Here is a 7,649-nt window from a genome sequence, read left to right as displayed (position 1 = left end):
GTATAAATCGAAATGCTATTAGGAATGTACAAGTGTCAGTTTGAGTTAAATTTGCGATATTTTTCAATCCAACCCAACAAACCTCTTTGGGAGGAGAAATCTCCAACCAAACCCATCCCATAGTAGCTCTAAAAGCAAACTCTCTTCACATTGAGGTTGTTTTGTCAAGTCTAATGAAAATTATTGAGTTTTAAGTATTATAATTGACTCGATTGTAAACTAATACCAATGTAAACTTGTCAAAATTAAGTTTAAAAATACTAAATTAAATCAAACTAACAGATTTTTAACTAATGTCAAAATCAAACTTCGTCAATATAATTAATTTATAAAATTACTAATTTTTCTTTTCTTTTTGGAGAAACCCCCTAGGAACAGGGAATATTATTAAGCATTTAGCCGAAGATCAAAGTGGTAAACATCTAAGGTGTCGCGAGGAACAGACTCCATCCAGACAATGAAAGGATTAAAAATAGCTCTTCTAGCTAATCTATGAGCCATACAATTATCTTGCCTTTTAAGATGGCGAAAAGAAACAGAAGTAAAAAAAGAATTAAGAAAAATAATGTCTTGCAATATATGCCCAAACTCAGAATGGAACATATTATCACCCTTGATCGCGTTGATAATGACTTTCAAATCTCCTTCAACTATCAAACTCTCGAAACCCAACTCCTTAGCAAACCATAGAGCTCAGCGTGTTGCCATCATTTCCACCTAGGCCTGTCCAACCCCATCCGAGACTCGACCCACTCGGAGGATCCGATCGGAACCGATTCGAAACCGACCGACATGACAATTTCGGCGGTTGGAGGCGGGTTTTCTCCCCCAGAAACCGACTCTGGCAGGTTGGTTTCGGTTTTTATGCCCCAAAACCCGAAAAACTCGAACCGACTGGAGAAAAACCCAGATTTCGGCGAGAAAATTTCCAAAATCCGGCAAAAAAAAAACCCAGATCTCGGCCAAAAAACCCAGATTCAAGCAATATTTCACGTAGATCCGACAAAATTTTGACCGGATCTGTTGAAATCTCATCAAATCCGATGAGATTACCGCCGGATTTGGCGAAATCTCATAGATTCTGATGAGATTTTCACCGGATCTCAAGTTTTCTCACTGTTTTCTCCTCGTTTTCTTAGAACCTAGACGTCGACCGACCTGCCGGCCACCCGTTGAAGTCTGATCCGCTCGACTCGTTTACTCCGGCGGTTGACAGTGGGTGAGATTTTTCAAAACCCGATTCCGTCGAGTCGGTTCCAGGTTGGGCATAAACCCGACTCGGACAGACTCATGGACAGCCCTACTTCCACCATCTCTACCGAAATAGGTAGTGGAATTTGTTGTGATAAAGCAGCCATAACCAATTCACTGTCATTACAGATTATAATTCCAAGACTAGCAATGTTATTAGCAGCAAAAACCACCCCATCAAAGTTCACCTCGAGAAAACCTTCAGGTGGAAGACGCCATTTCACTGATCTAGCTGTTTGTGGTATCGCGGAGTGGGTGGGATGTAGCTGATGGAATTCTTGCAGAGAATTAGCTGCGATGGAGTTGATCTTCATTAGAGGAAAGGTGTCCTCTCCTAGTCTAAGGTTGTTTCGTCGTTGCCATATCAATGAAGCCGTACAAGCAAATAGAGCAAAGCAAGTTTGATCCTGTTGGGCAAGTTGAATAACATCTAAAAAACTCGAACAGGAGTTAGTAGCAGTAACCAAAAGTTCAACAAATAGTACTTGCCATACTGTTGACAGCATCGGGCATGACCAAAGGGCATGGATAGTGTCTTTGGGTCCCAGCTTGCAATGAGTGCGTAGAGTCTCGGACATTATCTTACTCTTGGCCAGATTCATTTTTGTTGGTAGAGAGAATTAGATCCAGCATGCCACATGAACATGTGAATTTGATTCGGCACCTTGAGTTTCCATACCCCATTCCATATACTTTTCATCACCTCAGAGTTGGACGCACTAGGTAAGTTACCATTCTCAATCTCCATCTCCATCAGAAGTTTATATCCGGATTTGACAGAGTATACTCCATCTTGATTCCTCGGCCAAAACATCACATCACTCCTACTAGAAAAGCTAAGTGGAATAGCTTTTATAATACTGGCTTCAATCGGCAAAAATAGCCTATCAATCTCTACTTCTCTCCAATAACATGATTCTTGATCAATCAGAATGGAGACAGTGGAATCCAGAGTGAGTTCTGAAATAGGAGAGATGATTCTGCCATTCCCTAGTCCAGGCAGCCAGCTATCTTGATAAATTCTAACAGAAGAGCCATCTCCAATCCTCCATCTTGTTCCCCTCCTAATGATGTCACGCCCCTTGAGAATGCTTTTCCAAGCATAGGATCCCTTGTTTTCTTTGGCATCCAAAATTGATCCATTTGGAAAAAATTTTGCTTTGAAGATAAAATTGCTAAATATAATAAAGAAAGATATGTATTTATGGAATGCTGATATGAAAATTTAACAAGAAAGAATTTAATTATATTTTTTCTTATTTGGGTAAAATTTAAATAAAGTAATTTAGGTGTAGTACATTAAATTCCTCAATTGATTTCAAATGCTTAGTTGTTTTGCTAAGAGCTTTGTAGCTCAATGAGTTGAAACCTCTTGATGTTTCCAATGGAAACATTTAAGTAGAGTTCAAGCCCCCCCACCCCAACTATACTTGGTTGTTTTGAATTTAATTTATATTTGGGAAAGATAATACTATTCTTATTTTATTGATTAATGCAACTAAGAATTTGAATTCAATTGAGGAACTTAATGTATTATACATAAGTTTTATTTATTTTTTTAATAATTTGATAATTGGAGGGATTTAAACTCTAAACATTTTCATTAAAAATGTTGAATAAGAAAACACTTTGCACATTTGATTATCTTTTTAAGTTGTGCTCTACGTGATAAAACTTCAACATTACCATAAATATATAATATAAGTATACATATATTTTTCTAACTATTTTTTGTAAAGATAGTTTCAAATTATGACGTTCGCTTCTGATGTTTGCTATTTATTATCAGATTAAGACACCAATTGGTTTTTGGTGTAGACATAAATTGAACCCAAAATCTTTTATTCTATGATAAAAGATTTTACCAATTGAGTTAACTGAAACTCATATACTGTTAACTAATTAGTATTGTTGCACAACACCACCACCACATGGAAGTCGTATGTAAATCCTATTTTTGATGATAAAAAACTTCAATTATCAATAAACCTAATTGAAATTCACAGATATTTCATTTAATTATGGATAGAACTTAAAAGGAAAAAAAAAAGTAAGAGAGAGAGAGAAGAAAAGAAAGGGAAGAGAGAGAGAGAGAGAGAGAGAAGAAGAAGAGAGAGGAAACAGAAGGAACAGGAAAGGCAAATAGTGGGGGTACTGGTGGCTTCTGTTGGCTAAAGGAATCCAGAATTCCTCCAAGTGCACCCGACAAACGTGGCTCCAGAACGGAAAAGAAAACCCTTTTTTAAGATAGTGAAGGAAAAAGGCAGAGACAGGCCCTTAAAGCGTTCCACTCATTCAAAACCCCCCCCCTGCTGCTAAGTTAGAGATTGGAAAAGAAAACACTCTTCTTTGTATATCATACACAGACACACTTTGAGAAAGAATGAGAGAGCAGGGCCCTACCGATTCTTTCCATCATTACTTATGACTTATGACCATCCTTTTATCTCCAGTCTTCAGTCAAATATTTCGTGATATTACTAAAAAATTACATGCTTTACTGTTTTTTTCTTTTTTGAGAGAAGAATTGCATGCATGCTTTACCTAACATGTATTTTGAATTGATTGTATGTCTTAATTAAGGAGAAAAATCAGGATAAAAAGGGTACTGTAATGATGGTTGCTTTGGCGGTGACAAGTACTGATCAGTGGATTGCATTTTAGATTTAGAATATTCAATTTAAAGGCTGCGTTTGGTAAAAAGGATGGGAAGGTTATATGTATGTTTGGTAAAAACAATTAAAAAAGTTTTTGTTATTTTATTTTATTTTATTTTTTAATTTGATAGTTGAGAGAAGGGAGTTTTGAATTCTAGATGTTTTCGTTAGAAACACAAGAAAGTGCAAATTGAGCTATAATCCTCTTGACACCAACGAAAATTTAGAATATAAAAAATAAATATGAACATTTTTTTAAGTGAGATGAAAAATGTGATGAAAAAAAAATTTATAGTTCCCTTTGATGGAGATAATTTGTGACATTAAATTTTACCACGATTGGCTTTGGAGTAGAGGACTGATGTGGCAGATCGGGATGATGAACCCCCAGCCCGACCATAATCCTAAAGCTGCTCACTGAATTGCCAAAGTCAAATTTTTCTGAAAGGAAAGGTTTACATGTATTTTTATTTCCTCCAAATTTTACGTTACGAAAATCTTAATTAAGAGATAACTCTGGAATTAAAGGGAGGAGATTGGGTTATATCAAATCTCAAAATTACTAAGTATAATCTCTCTTCTCTAAAAGGTAACTACTAACAAAGGTACAAACAAATTCTCAATTTCTTGAGACACACTTTTCGCTCTAATTTGCTAACTTAAGCATTGAAGGATCTCTCCTGCTAACAACACCCTGACAAGTTTTTGTTTTTCTTGCATATATTTGCGAATCAAGTCTAACCCTTTACGTGATCACCCTTCAATTTAGCTGAGGTCCTTATATCATAAAAAGTATATTTTGAAAAATAGATATTATATTTTTACATAAAAAGTGAAACATAAATTATATACTTAAAAGGTTTATTACAATTACAAGAATATTGAATATTTAGTGGCTAAAGATGTAATGTTTTTATCCTCATCGGATGAAAATCCTGAAATTTACATAATATAAAAAAAAAAATTACATGAATATTGCAATAAGTTGCATCAACAAATGGAAATTATCATTTTGAATTTGGAATAAAATGACTTTTGACTGATTGTAAACAAATCACTTTTTATAAGGAAAGTGAATTATGTGGGTCTTTTTCTATGGTAAGAAAATCTCCTCATTGCACCGAAGGAATAACGGAAGCAAAATCCCCGAAATCCCCTCCTAAAATTCCATTACCATAATAAGGTCACGTCAATCTGTGACTCTGAGCTCTCTCTTCCTCTCCTTGAGGTCATCTTATATGCTAGAAAATTCTCTCTTCTTGTACTAAAAAGAGAGAGAAATAAATAAATAAACAATGAAACCCCTCCAAAGCTCTCTATATATAATGAGTCTTCTATAGGTTTAGGGTCGTATGGTGTGATCTCTCCCCCTCTCTTTCTCTCTCTTTTTCTCTCTGAATTTTCTTGGTGATTATCCATGCATTCAAGAAGGATTTGAGGCTTGTGATCTCTCCCCCTCTCCTTCTCTCTGCATTTTCTTGGTGATTACCATGCATTCAAGAAGGATTTGAGGCTACTGCTGAAGAAGAAAAGGTGATTCTGGTTATGCCTGGCTCCCTGTATGCCACAAGCATGAACCAATCTGTTTGTTGATTGACTAATGCTGGTGGCGTGCGAGGAGCCAAGCATACCTTACCTCTTTCCCTAGCTGCCTTATTGTTTCCAATTTTTTTTTGCTTTATATTTTGTTTATCTCTCTCCGTACTTTTCATGAATATGAAGTTTGTTCAATTTTTTGCTATCTTGAATATTTCAATAATCACATTAAAGGGTTTACTTTTCTGCCTAACCATCTTTGCTAAAAGAAAACATGCATTCAGATTTCAGACCATGTGCAGCCCAACTATATTTGTCGTTGACCATAAATCTCGTAAAGTCATGGCTCCTTTTCTTTCTTTAACACATGATTTAGCCAACAAAGAAACTTTCAAACTGGATTTATTTTTCTTTAAAAATGTGTTGGTGCTAGATTCAGAAAGGACTGGTTAGTCAAGCAGAGATGGGGTTGTTGTTTCCTTTTTCATTTAAATCCAAATAAACGTATATTTTCAAAATCATATTTTCTTAATTTGTAGTTCTCTTTCTTTAGTCACATTCAAGATTTACACTCATCATGAGCAGTAAATCAAAATTTTTGTTTAGCTCTCCAACTTTGTGTTAACAATTTGTATTTCTTGTTTGATGTAATAGCATATATGTCCGATTTGATTTTACCATTTATGAAATCTGGTTTTCTTGTGACTCTACTTGGGAAGGAGGCTTGGAGGTACTAGTGTTTAATTTGTTTCAGGTTGCAACAACTTCATTCTTCCTGCATCAAATGGACATATTCCAGAGTAAATTGTGCAATCCATTGGCAAGGAGTGTCAAAGACATCGATCAATTCCCTTGATACCATTATCACAAATTTACTTCTTGTTTCCCATCTCGTTCGAGCCAAGCTGCAAAAGAGCCTAAATTTTAGAGAGACACAGAACAACATTGCTATTCCCAAACTACCCTTAGACTGTATTTTTGTCTGTAAAACTAATTTACTATTCATGATGAATACATTGCTCTTTTATAGTATGTTTATTTTTGGTGTTGATGAGATTTGATTGTAAACCATAATTAATTTACCATCCTTCTTTGTGAAGAAAGAACAGATTCTTGATCTTTATCATAATTATCGTTATTATTAGTATTTGGTTAATTACTGCATGTATGTACGTCTATGACATTTAAGGATGAGAATGATATTCTTTAGCGGCGATGTCAGAAATTTTTTCCGAGCTAAAATTAAATATATAAAAATTATTAGATCCAAAGAATAATATATATATATATATTTTTTTTTTAGAAAGAAGAATAATATATTATATATAATTTATTTGCATAAGTATGCTTATAATAAGATTTAACATATATTATTTTTTCTATATTATATAAAAATTAAACCAAGTTAATTTTTACATTGATAAAAATACTTTTTTTTTTCATCTACTCAATTTGTAACCGCGAAATTTCTTTTAAAATATATTTATCAAAATTATATTCTTTATACATTTAAGATCCCCTAAAAAAAGAGACGGAAGACCTAATATTTTTAGTTGAACAAATTGGATTACGTACACATATACTTATAGTTTTAAAAATTATGAAGATAAACAAATTTAATCAATTTTAAATAATAAATTTTATTTTATACAACTCTATAAGAAAAATATAAAAATAATATAAATTAAAGAAAAATTTTATTTTCGTAGATGACAAATTCAATAAGGATCTCTAACTCCTATCACAAAATTAGCAATTGTCCTATTTCTTCTAAAAATAAAAGACAAAAATTTTCTTCTAAAAAATAGTATCTGTATCTCTAGTTATCCAAACACCAAATTATATATATATATATATATATATATATATAAAGGGTTCTTTATGGAAAATAAGGAAGACTTCTATGTTATAGATATTTAGTGAGATATATAAATTTTATATAACATTAATGAATAATGAGATATTATCTATTTTTAAGAACACATTCCATGAATCTATTTTGGCTAAATCAGCACCCTATAAATGATATGTAATCATTTACTTTTTTAATTTTTTTGAGAAGATGTTATCATTTACCTATATGTATAATTTTTTTAAACAAATAGGAAGTCATTAGCTAAAATTATATATAAACCCTTTTTTTAGTGAAAAATATTGGAGGGGTGGGAAAGGATTTTCAAAACCCAGGGGATGGCCCCCTGGTCC

The 7,649-nt window shown here is 33.4% G+C and overlaps 1 long non-coding RNA gene across 1 annotated transcript; it reads left to right on the top strand.

Moving 5' to 3' along the window:
• The first annotated feature begins 5,140 nt into the window (after window positions 1–5,140).
• On the top strand, window positions 5,141–6,476 carry LOC115992675. Its single transcript, XR_004092607.1, has 2 exons — window positions 5,141–5,441; window positions 6,199–6,476. It is a non-coding gene; the product is annotated as an uncharacterized LOC115992675 (long non-coding RNA).
• Window positions 6,477–7,649: the final 1,173 nt, after the last annotated feature.

This window comes from Quercus lobata, chromosome 5 (genome assembly GCF_001633185.2).
Source record: "Quercus lobata isolate SW786 chromosome 5, ValleyOak3.0 Primary Assembly, whole genome shotgun sequence".
NCBI lineage: Eukaryota > Viridiplantae > Streptophyta > Magnoliopsida > Fagales > Fagaceae > Quercus > Quercus lobata.
This window is presented reverse-complemented; position numbering and strand designations above follow the sequence as displayed.